The sequence below is a fragment of the Eumetopias jubatus genome, unplaced genomic scaffold (genome assembly GCF_037043125.1).
Source record: "Eumetopias jubatus isolate StellerSeaLion01/CBP00866 unplaced genomic scaffold, mEumJub1_p1.0 scaffold_1, whole genome shotgun sequence".
NCBI classification, from domain to species: Eukaryota; Metazoa; Chordata; class Mammalia; order Carnivora; family Otariidae; genus Eumetopias; species Eumetopias jubatus.
Window position 1 is genome coordinate 117,535,708 of NW_028274807.1, and position 12,269 is coordinate 117,547,976.

The window sequence follows — 12,269 nt, forward strand, 5'->3', positions numbered from 1 at the left end:
TAGTTGTATCCATGGAATGAGGTGAGCTTAGGATCTTCCTACTCCATCATCTTCCCCAGAAGTTGTCTCCTGTCTTCTTTTACACCCTTTTGACAGAAGTAACATAAGATAACCGAAGGATAATAAAATAATGGTGACTCATTTCACTATTATATCTAGGTATCCCATAAGTCTTCTTGTCTTTTTATTAATTTAGTATTTTTTAGCATTGCTGAGAATAATGAGCAATAATGACATAATTTTTGGATGACAAAATAGCAAATTTTTTCAAGGGATGGAAAAAATATCATCAGTTTGTAATATGTCTTAGATTTTTAAAAGGATCCAATAGACTCATGTAACAATTATAAGAAAAAATAGTATTTTATTTGCTTAAATAAGTAGGACCTCTCTTTGTATTTTAGAAGGCTTATAAGAAATAATCTCTAAGAGACATGAAATATCAGTACTTATAAATAGAACTATTCAAAAAATAAACTCAAAAACTAAAATTAGGTCCAATGAGGGGTGCCTGGGTGGCTCAGCCATTAAGTATCTGCCTTCAGTTCAAGTCATGATCCCAGGGTCCTGGGATTGAGCCCCACATCGGGCTCCCTGCTCAGCGGAAAGCCTGCTTCTCCCTCCACCACTCCCTCTGCTTGTCTCTCGCTGTGTCTCTGTCAAATACATAAATAAAATCTTTAAAAAAAATAAAAATAAAATAAAATTAGGTCCAATGAATCCTGATGGTACACTGAGGGTTAAGAGACATTAAATATATAACAATATATAACTAGCATAGCAAACCATGGTTTCATAAATATTATTTAAGATAAACTAAACTTATAAAATATCAGTTGACCAGAACTTCCAAAACGGAAATAGGCTTTACATAATTTGTCCAGGCAAGCCACTAAACAAATAAACTAACCAGAAAATGGTAACATCAATTTGCCCTGGGAGTGGGAGAGGAGGCTAATTAGAATCCAGAATTGTTACAATATATATCTATAATGTCCAGTTTTGACAAAATATGAAACAGAAAGAAACAGGATAGTGTGACCCTTGTACAGAAAAACAACAAACACAATCGAGCCATAAAACTGCATTTAGGTGGCCCAGATGAAGGCAACAAAGACTTCAAAGAAGCTATTATAAATATGCTCAAACAACTAACTGCAACCACATTTAATAATTAAAGGAAAGTATGATGACAATAACCTATCAAATAGGGAATACCAATAAGGACATAAAAATTATATTAAAAAACAGAAATTCTGAAGTTGAAAAGGCTTTCCGCTGAAATGGAAAATTCACTAGAGGAGCTCAACTAGAGATCTGAGCAAGAAGAAAGAATCAGTGAACTTGATGATAGGTCATTAGAAATTATTCAATTTGAAGAACTAAAGAAAAAAAAGGAACAGATCTTCTGAGACACTGTTGAGCACACCAACATGCATGTAATGAGAACACTAGAAGGAGAGGAAAGAAAGGAGGGGAAAAAATTCAAGAAATAATGACTGAAATTTTCCCAAATATGAAGAAAAACATTAATCTATACATCCAAGTTCAATGAACTCCAAGTCGGAAAACCAAGATGGAGATGGTAAATGTAGAAAGTCAAAGAGAAAGTCTTGAAGGTAATAGAGAAAAATGATTTATCACATAGAAGAGAATTCTAATAACATGAATAACAGCTAACTTCTTATCAGAAATGATGGAGTCCAAATGATAACAGATAACATATTTGAAGTGCTTTAAAAAAAAACAAAACTTGGCCAAGAATACTATAACCAGCAAAAGTACCTTTTAGAAACGAAGAACACATAAAGATACTCTAAGATAAAGAAAGACAGAGAATGTGTAGCTAGCAGACCTGCCTTGAAAATTCTAAAGGACTTCTTTAAGTTGAAAGGAAATGACACTAGACTGTAATTTAATACACACGAAAAACAAAAAATGCTAGCAAAGAAAATTATGCATTAACTATGAAAGACAGTATAATTACATACTTCCTTTCCCTTCTTTTTGTAATTAATTTAAAAACAACAGGATAGGGCTCCTGGGTGTCTCAGTTGTTAAACAGTTGCCTTTGGCTCAGGTCATGATCCCAGGGTCCTGGGAACGAGTCCCACATCAGGCTCCTTGCTCAACGGGGAGCCTGCTTCTCCCTCTACCTGCCACTCCTCCTGCTTGTGTTCTCTCCCTCTCTTTCTCTGGCAAATAAAGAAATAAAATCTTAAATAAAAAAAAACAAGATAAAGCAATATTTCTAAAATTCAGTTGTGAGGCCTATAGCATATAGAGATATATATTTGACAATAACAACACAAAGAGGAAGAAAGGAAAGGAAGCTACATATGGCAAGCAAGGGAGTGACATGAAATGGTAACTTGAGTCCACAGGACGAAATGAAAAGTACCAAAAATGGTAAATAAGAAGATTAATACAGGAGCTCCTGGGTGGCTCGGATCATGATCCCAGGGTCCTGGAATCAAGTCCCACATCAGGCTCCTTGCTTAGTGGGGAGTCTGCTTCTCGCTCTGACTCTCCCCACCCCGTTGGTCTCTCTCTCTCTTTACTTTCTCTTAAATAAATAAATAAAATATTTTTAAAAAAAGATTAATACAAGACTTTATAAATACATTTTTCTGGTTTCTTCTTAGTTTCTTAAAAAGATATGATTATGTAAATCAACAATTATAACACTATATCTATTCTGTTTGTAACATATATAGATGTGATATATATTACATTAATAGTATAAAGGAAGGGGAAGAGAATAGAATGGTGCAAATATTCTATATCTCACTGGAATTAAAGTAGTATAATTCTGAAATAGAGTCTGATAAGTTAAGATGTATCCTATATTCCCTAGAGCAACCACTAAGAAAATAACTCCAAAAGTATATTTTAAAAGCCATTCAAGGAATTAAAAAAGAACATTGGAATTATCCATTTACTACAAAAGAAAGCAGTAAGGGAAGAACAAAGGAATACAAAATACATGAGACATATAGAAAACAAAAGTAAAATGGCATAAGTAAATCTAACTATATTAATAAAACATTACATGTGAATGAACTAAACCATGTAATCAAAGGGTAGATATTATCAGACTAGATTTAAAAAACAAAAATAAGATCCAACTAGATTCAAAGATACAAATAAGCTAAAAGGCAAAAGATGGAAAAATATATACCATGAAAACAGTAACTACAAGGGAACTGGAATAGCATACTAAGAGCAGACAAAATGGACTGTGACACCCACACGTTACTAAAGATCCTTTATAATGATAAATAAGGTCAATGCATCAGAAATAACAGTTATAGACATATGTTCATAATAAAACCCCAGAATACATGAAGCAAAACTGACAAAATGGAAGAAAGAAAAGTTAAAGGGAAATATTGAAGAAATAATGGTACAAATGGCTTTCAGTTATGTAAAAAAATCACAAAGATGCTATGTGAATTATCAGAATTTGAGAAATAACACATCACACCACACTATAGCCATATTGCTTTCAAATTTCAAAATCACTCTGTATTGTTATATGCCAACATTTGGGGAATAAGTATCTTCTACTACTTTCCACATTTTAATCTTTCCTTTTCCTAAAAGTTCATTCTCACTGATGTGATTAAAAAATGTTTCATAATATACCTCATGCTTATTCACTTGTTTATTTCAGATAGGCAACATACAAAGTTGGAAGGAAATAACCTAAATTTAAAAAACTGGTTAGTCTTTCTTCTATTACTTACTACCTAATAACTTCTGCCAAGTAATCCCTACCAAGTGATCTTTATGGATCTTAGTATTTCATTTTTTTAATAATTTTTTATTGTTATGTTAATCACCATACATTACATCATTAGTTTTTGATGTAGTGTTCCATGATTCATTGTTTGTGCATAACACCCAGTGCTCCACGCAGAATGTGCCCTCTTTAATACCCATCACTAGGCTAACCCATCCCCCCACCCCCTCCCCTCTAGAACCCTCAGTTTGTTTTTCAGAGTCCATCGTATCTCATGGTTCATCTCCCCTTCCAACTTACTCCTCTTCATTCTTCCCCTCCTGCTATCTTCTTCTTCTTTTTTTTTTCCTTAACATATATTGCATTATTTGTTTCAGTAGTACAGATCTGTGATTCATCAGTCTTGTATAATTCACAGCGCTCATTATAGCACATACCCTCCCCAATGCCTATCACCCAGCCACCCAATCCCTCCCAGCCCCCACCACTCCAGCAACCCTCAGTATGTTTCCTGAGATTAAGAATTCCTCATTTCAGTGAGGTCATATGATACATGTCTTTCTCTGATTGACTTATTTCACTCAGCATAACACCCTCCAGTTCCATCCACGTCGTTGCAAATGGCAAAATATCATTCCTTTTGATGGCTGCATAATATTCCATTGTGTATATATACCACTTCTTCCTTATCCATTCATCTGTCAATGGACATCTTGGCTCTTTCCACAGTTTGGCTATTGTGGATATTGCTGCTATAAACATTGGGGTCACGTACCCCTTCGGATCCCTACATTTGGATCTTTGTGGTAAATACCCAGTAGTGCAATTGCTGGATCGTAGGGTAGCTCCATTTTCAACTGTTTGAGGAAACTCCATACTGTTTTCCAGAGTGGTTGCACCAGCTTGCATTCCCACCAACAGTGTAGGAGGGTTCCCCTTTCTCCACATCCCCGCCAACATCTGTCATTTCCTGACTTGTTAATTTTAGCCATTCTGACTGGTGTGAGATGGCATCTCATTGAGGTTTTGATTTGGATTTCCCTGATGCCGAGCGATGTTGAATACTTTTTCATGTGCGTGTTGGCCATTTGGATGTCTTCTTTGGAAAAATGTCTGTTCATGTCTTCTGCCCATTTCTTGATTGGATCATTTGTTCTTTGGGTGTTGAGTTTGATAAGTTCTTTATAGATTTTGGACACTAGCCCTTTATCTGATATGTCATTTGCAAATATTTTCTCCCATTCTGTCGGTTGTCTTTTGGTTTTGTGGACTGTTTCTTTTGCTGTGCAAAAGCTTTTTATCTTGATGAAATCCCAATAGTTCATTTTTGCCCTTGATTCCCTTGCCTTTGACGATGTTTCTAGGAAGAAGTTGCTGCGGCTGAGGTCAAAAAGGTTGCTGCCTGTGTTCTCCTTTAGGATTTTGATGTACTTCTGTCTCACGTTTAGGTCTTTCAACCATTTGGAGTCTATTTTTGTGTGTGGTGTAAGGAAATGGTCCAGTTTCATTCTTCTGCATGTGGCTGTCCAATTTTCCCAACACCATTTGTTGAAGAGACTGTCTTTTTTCCATTGGACATTCTTTCCTGCTTTGTCAAAGATGAGTTGATCATAGAGTTGAGGGTCCATTTGTGGGCTCTTGATTCTGTTCCATTGATCTATGTGTCTGTTTTTGTGCCAGTACCATACTGTCTTGATGATGACAGCTTTGTAATAGACCTGGAAGTCCGGAATTGTGATGCCACCGGCTTTGCTTTTCTTTTTCAATATTCCTCCGGCTATTTGGGGTCTCTTCTGGTTCAATACAAATTTTAGGATTATTTGTTCCATTTATTTGAAAAAAGTGGATGGTATTTTGATGGGGACTGCACTGAATGTGTAGATTGCTCTAGGTAGCACTGACATCTTCACAATGTTTGTTCTTCCAATCCATGAGCATGAAACGTTTTTCCATTTCTCTGTGTCTTCTTCAATTTCTTTCATGAGTATTTTATAGTTTTCAGAGTACAGATCCTTTGCCTCTTTGGTTAAATTTATTCCTAGGTATCTTATGGTTTGGGGTGCAATTGTAAATGGGATTGACTCCTTGATTTGTCTCTCTTCTGTCTTGTTGTTGGTGTATAGGAATGCCACTGATTTCTGTGCATTGATTTTATATCCTGCTACTTTACTGAAATCCTATATGAGTTCTAGCAGTTTTGGGGTGGAGTCTTTTGGGTATTCCACATACAGTATCATATCATCTGCAAAGAGTGAGAGTTTGACTTCCTTTTTGCCGATTTGGATGCCTTTGATTTCTTTTTGTTGTCTGATTGCTGTGGCTAGGACTTCTAATACTATGTTGAATGGCAGTGGTGATACTGGACATCCCTGCTGCATTCCTGATCTTAGGGGGAAAGCTGAGCCATTGAGAATGATATTGGCTCTAGGTTTTTCATAGAAGGCTTTTATGATATTGAGGTACGTACCCTTTATCCCTATACTCTGAAGAGTTTTGATCAAGAAAGGATGCTGTACTTTGTCAAATGCTTTTTCTGCCTCTATTGAGAGGATCATATGGTTCTTGTTCTTTCTTTTGTTAATGTATTGTATCACGTTGATGGATTTGCGGATGTTGAACCAACCTTGCAGCCCAGGGATAAATCCCACTTGGTCATGGTGAATAATCCTTTTAATGTACTGTTGGATCCTATTGGCTAATATTGTGGTGAGCATTTTTGCATCCATGTTCATCAAGGATATTGGTCTGTAATTCTCCTTTTTGATGGGGTCTTTGTCTGGTTTGGGGATCAAGGTAATGGTGGCCTCATAAAATGAGTTTGGAAGTTTTCCTTCCATTTCCATTTTTTGGAACAGTTTCAGGAGAATAGGTATTATTTCTTCTTGAAATGTTTGGTAGAATTCCCCTGGGAAGCCATCTGGCCCTGGGCTTTTGTTTGTTGGGAGATTTTTGATGACTGCTTCAATTTCCTTAGTGGTTATAGGTCTGCTCAGGTTTTCTATTTCTTCCTGGTTCAGTTTTGGTAGTTGATACATCTCTAGGAATGCACCCATTTCTTCCAGGTTATCTAATTTGCTGGCATAGAGTTGTTCATAATATGTTATAATTGTTTGTATTTCTTTGGTGTTGGTTCTGATCTCTCTGCTTTTATTCATGATTTTGTTGATTTGGGTCATTTCTCTTTTCTTTTTGATAGGTCTCGCCAAGGGGTTTTTCAATCTTGTTAATTCTTTCAAAGAACAAGCTCCTAGTCTCGTTGCTCTGTTCTACTGTTCTTTTGGTTTCTATTTCATTGATTTCTGCTCTGATCTTTATTATTTCTCTTCTCCTGCTGGGTTTAGGCTTTATTTGCTGTTCTTTCTCCAGCTCCTTTAGGTGTAGGGTTAGGTTGTGTATTTGAGACCTTTCTTGTTTCTTGAGAAAGGCTTGTATTGCTATATACTTTCCTCTCAGGACTGCCTTTGCTGTATCCCAAAGATTTTGAACAGTTGTGTTTTCATTTTCATTGGTTTCCATGAATTTTTTTAATTCTTCTTTAATTTCCTCGTTGACCCATTCATTCTTTAGTAGGATGCTCTTTAGCCTCCATGTATTGGAGTTCTTTCTGACTTTCCTCTTGTGATTGAGTTCTAGTTTCAGAGCATTGTGGTCTGAAAATATGCAGGGAATGATTCCAATCTTTTGGTACTGGTTGAGACCTGATTTGTGACCTAGGATGTGATCAATTCTGGAGAATGTTCCATGGGCACTAGAGAAGAATGTGTATTCCGTTGCTTTGGGATGGAATGTTCTGAATATGTCTGTGAAGTCCATTTGGTCCAGTGTTTCATTTAAAGTCTTTATTTCCTTGTTGACCTTTTGCTTAGATGATCTGTCCATTTCAGTGAGGGGGGTGTTAAAGTCCCCCACTATTATTATATTGTTGTCAATGTGTTTCTTTGCTTTTGTTATTAATTGCCTCTTATAATTGGCTGCTCCCATGTTAGGAGCACAGATATTTACAATTGTTAGATCTTCTTGTTGGATAGACCCTTTAAGGAGGATATAGTGTCCTTCTTCATCTCTTCTTACAGTGTTTGTTTTAAAATCTAATTTGTCCGATATAAGGATTGCCACCCCAGCTTTCTTTTGGTGTCCATTAGCATGGTAAATGGTTTTCTACCCCCTCACTTTCAATCTGGGGGTGTCTTTGGGTCTAAAATGAGTCTCTTGCAGACAGCATATGGATGGGTCTTGTTTTTTAATCCAATCTGATAGCCTGTGTCTTTTGATTGGGGCATTGGGCCCATTTACATTCAGGGTAACTATTGAAAGGTATGAATTTAGTGCCATTGTATTGCCTGTAAGGTGACTGTGACTGTATATTGTCTCTGTTCCTTTCTGATCTATGCTGCTTTTAGGCTCTCTTTTTGCTTAGAGGACCCCTTTCAATATTTCTTGGAGGGCTGGTTTCGTGTTTGCACATTCCTTTAGTTTTTGTTTGTCCTGGAAGCTTTTTATCTCTCCTTCAATTTTCAATGACAGCTTAGCTGGATATAGTATTCTTGGCTGCATATTTTTCTTGTTTAGTGCTCTGAAGATATCATGCCAGTCCTTTCTGGCCTGCCAGGTCTCTGTGGATAGGTCTGTTGCCAATCTAATGTTTCTGCCATTATAGGTTACATATCTCTTCTCCCGAGCTGCTTTCAGGATTTTCTCTTTGTCTCTGAGACTCGTAAGTTTTACTATTAGATGTCGGGTTGTTGACCTATTTTTATTGATTTTGAGAGGGGTTCTCTGTGCCTCCTGGATTTTGATGCCTGTTTCCTTCCCTACATTAGGGAAGTTCTCTGCTATTATTTGCTCCAATATACCTTCTGCCCCCCTCTCTCTCTTTCTTCTTCTTCTGGGATCCCAATCATTCTAATGTTGTTTCGTCTTATCATATCGCTTATCTCTCGAATTCTGCCCTCGTGATCCTGTAGTTCTTTCTCTCTCTTTTTCTCAGCCTCTTTATTTTCCATCTTTTGGTCTTCTATATCGCTGATTCTCTCTTCTGCCTCATTTATCCTAGCAGTTAATGCCCCCATTTTTTATTGCACCTCATTAATAGCCTTTTTGCTTTCAACTTGGTTAGATTTTAGTTCTTTTATTTCTCCAGAAAGCGTTTCTCTAATAACTTCCACGCTTTTTTCAAGCCAGCTAGTATCTTTAAAGTCATGATTCTGAACTCTAGGTCCGACATCATACTAATGTCCGTATTGAATAGGTCCCTGGCAGACGGTACTATCTCTTGTTCTTTTTGCTGAGGTGATTTTTTTCGTCTTGTCATTTTGTCCAGAGGAGAATAGATGAATGAGAGAACAGAATGCTAACAGGTTAACAACATCTCCAGCAAATATACTCTATACAAATCAGGAAAGACCTGAAACCAGGGGACAAGAAAGGGAAAGAAAGAAGAAAGAGAAAAAAAAAGAGAAAAAGAAAAATATAAAAACAAACAAAAACAGAACAAAACAAAACAAAACAGAATATGATCATATATGATCAGGCTAGTGCATAGATCAGTGCCACACACTAGATTTTGGGCATATTTTGGTCTGTTAGAAGAAAGTGCCTCCTAAAATTTTAAAGGAAGAAAGACATATATGTACAAAATAAGGGTTGATACAATGAAGGGATGGAAGATGACTGTAAAGATGAAAATTATAAAAGATTTTTAAAAGGAATTGATAAGATAATAAGTTGTTTTTAAAAAGAAAGAAGATTTAAAAAAAAGAAAAAAGAAAAAAAAGGGAGAGAATGTGATCAGGCAGGAGACTAGAACAAAGCCATACACTAGTGATTTAGGGTATATTTTGATCTGTTAGAAGAAACTGTATCTCAAAATTTTAAAGAGAGAACAACTTATATATATATGCCAAAAATAAGGGTAACTACTATGAAGGGATAAAAATATGACTCTAAAAATGAAAAATAAAAAATGTTTTTTTTTTTTTAAAAAAGGGATTGATAAGATGTTGGTTGAGAAAGGGAAAAAGAAAAATTCAAAAAAAAAAAAACCAGTTAAAAAAATTAACTTTGAAAAACTAATGAATCACGGTAAAAAAAGCCATGAATTCTATGTTCAGTATTCCCCAGCACTGGAGTTCTCCCGTTCTGCTTGATCGGTAAACTTGGTCTTGGCTTGCTGGCTGTTCATGCTGATCTTCTGGGGGAGGGGCCTGTTGCCGTGGTTCCCAAATGTCTTTGCCGGAGGCAGAATTGCCCCGCCCTTGTTGGTCCGGGCTAAGCAAGCTGCTCGGGTTTGCTCTCAGGAGCTTTTGTTCCCTGCAAGCTCTCGGTACAGCTTTGGAGGACCAGGGTGAAAATGGTGGCCTCTCAATCTCCGCACAGAGGAGCTGAGAACTCGGGGCCCCGCTCCTCAGTGCGCCCCCAGAGAAAAGCAGTCAATCATTCCCGTCTCCCCAGTCTCCAGCCACAGTCTGTGCTCACTCGGCCTGTGACCGAGTGTTTCTATCTCTGGCACCTGACCCCGTGTGGAGTCTCCAAACCCAGCAGATCCCTGTGGTGTGCTCCTGCACCACTCCTCCTGGGGGAGGAAGGGGGGGTCTCCTCAGCTCTGCCACTTGTTGGATCCCTGCTGGAGGAGCAGTGACCCCGCTGGGCCGCGGATCACAGTTTACGGCAACCCCGAGCTGAGAGCCCGCGCCTCGGCTCCGTCTCTGCAGCCGACTTCCCCGCTCTGATACCTGGGAGCTCTGCTGCACTCAGGCACCCCCGGTCTTTCTGTGAACCCGAGGGTCCTGAGACCACACTGTCCTGCGAGGGTTCCACCCCCCCTTAGCCACTGGAGCGAGTCCCTCAGCGGAGCCGGCTTCTAAAAGTTCCGATTTTGTGCTCCGCGGCTCTATCACTTGCCAGAAGCTGCCAACGGAGGCCCCCTCCCCCGCCATCTATCCTCCCGAATATCGCGTCAGATTCACTTCTCCGCACGTCCTACCTTCCAGAAAGTGGTCGCTTTTCTGTTCAGAGTGTTGTTACTATTCTTATCTTCAATCTCCTGTTGAGTTTGTAGGTGTTCAGAATGGTTTGATCCCTATTCAGCTGAATTCCTGAGACCAAACGAAATCCAGGTCTCCTACTCCTCCGCCATCTTGCCTGCACTCCAGCATTTTCATTTTTAAAATGATGTGGTAGGATGACATGATCTGAGGTCCCTTACCCTTGTAGTTCTGATCCTGATGTGAACTGTTTTCACCAAGCTCACCCTTAGGAAGATCAGCAGGGTCCAGATTGCTCAGTCTGAGCTAGTGAGCTCCAGCTTACTACTTCACTAGGGTACAATTTCAGTTTCTAGAAAAACTTCTGAGAATGCTTAACATTTCTACAGAATTCAGTAGTTTAGGTTGGAGCATTTAATAAAGCACAGTTGCCGTCGGGTATAATAAGTGGATTCTGTTCTGGAACACTTTCATTCCTCCTGTTTAGGTCCTACTATATCTTATGGTATGATTTGCACTCCTCACATCTGCAATTGGCAGATGCCACAACTTATATATAAATTCCCTGTGAAAACCTGATCCTGCCTAGGGTTTGGAGCAGTGTATGTCAAATGGGCATGAATATTTAGGCACCCGAAAGAAACAGTAAGAAAAAAAAAAAAAAAACACTGTAACTTTAAGGCTGGAAACAAAGCTCTGTTTAAGATTTATTATATTCAGGAGTTCCTTAAGAAATTTCAAATGCCTAGTTCCCAGTTCAAGTGAGACCTTTCTATAGCTGCATGCTTACCGATATGAAACTCTCTATGTCCAGGAAGGCAACAAGCCGCACATCCAAACTGAGTAATTTAAAGGAAATATTTACAAAGATACAGGCTGGTTTTAGAAAACCAGTGAGGGATAGTGCAGTACCCCAGGGCCAGAATCCATGGAGAGTAGTTACTGCTCTGTTCTCAAAAAGGGCAGGGAGAGTATTGACCGGAACCCAGAGAGAAGCTATATAAAAAAGGCTGCCAATTCCAAGCTGAGGTTTTGTGAGAGGGACATAGACAACCATGGTGACCTGGCAGGGAGGGAGCCTGAGGAATAAATATCCTGTCTTCACTCTCTTCCCTCTTTCCAATATCCTGCCATCACTTCCCTTCAGCCAAACCAATCCAAAGTTAGAGAGTAAGAGAATGCAATCAGTGCTATCCCATTGGTGAGCATCCTGGAGCCCAGAACAGTGTGGGGAAGGAGGCAGAAAAGTGGATCTAGAGTGGCAAATGGAAAAAGTCATACAATTCCCAAAGATCCCAGGGTGAGGCAACAAAAACAATTGTGAAGTTATTTCACCCAAAGTCAGGGTTAGGGTGAGGCAAACATAGTACCTAAGATGCAAAATCTACACTCTCAGATCAGGCAAATGCTCAGCACTTGCATAGCCCACAGGGAGAGGGTGCCTCGCTTACCTCCCCTAGTCCCAGCTCTGATTTCACCTAGAGACTTGGAGTTGTTTACCATAGAATTAAGAACAGGAATGTATTATCTTTTAATCTGTA

At 38.6% G+C, this 12,269-nt stretch overlaps 1 protein-coding gene across 1 annotated transcript in view; it reads left to right on the top strand.

Annotated features, from left to right (window-relative positions):
• Nucleotides 1-12,269, top strand: part of SLC9A9 (solute carrier family 9 member A9) — a 564,530-nt gene that overhangs the window by 423,607 nt on the left and 128,654 nt on the right. The window lies entirely within an intron of this gene.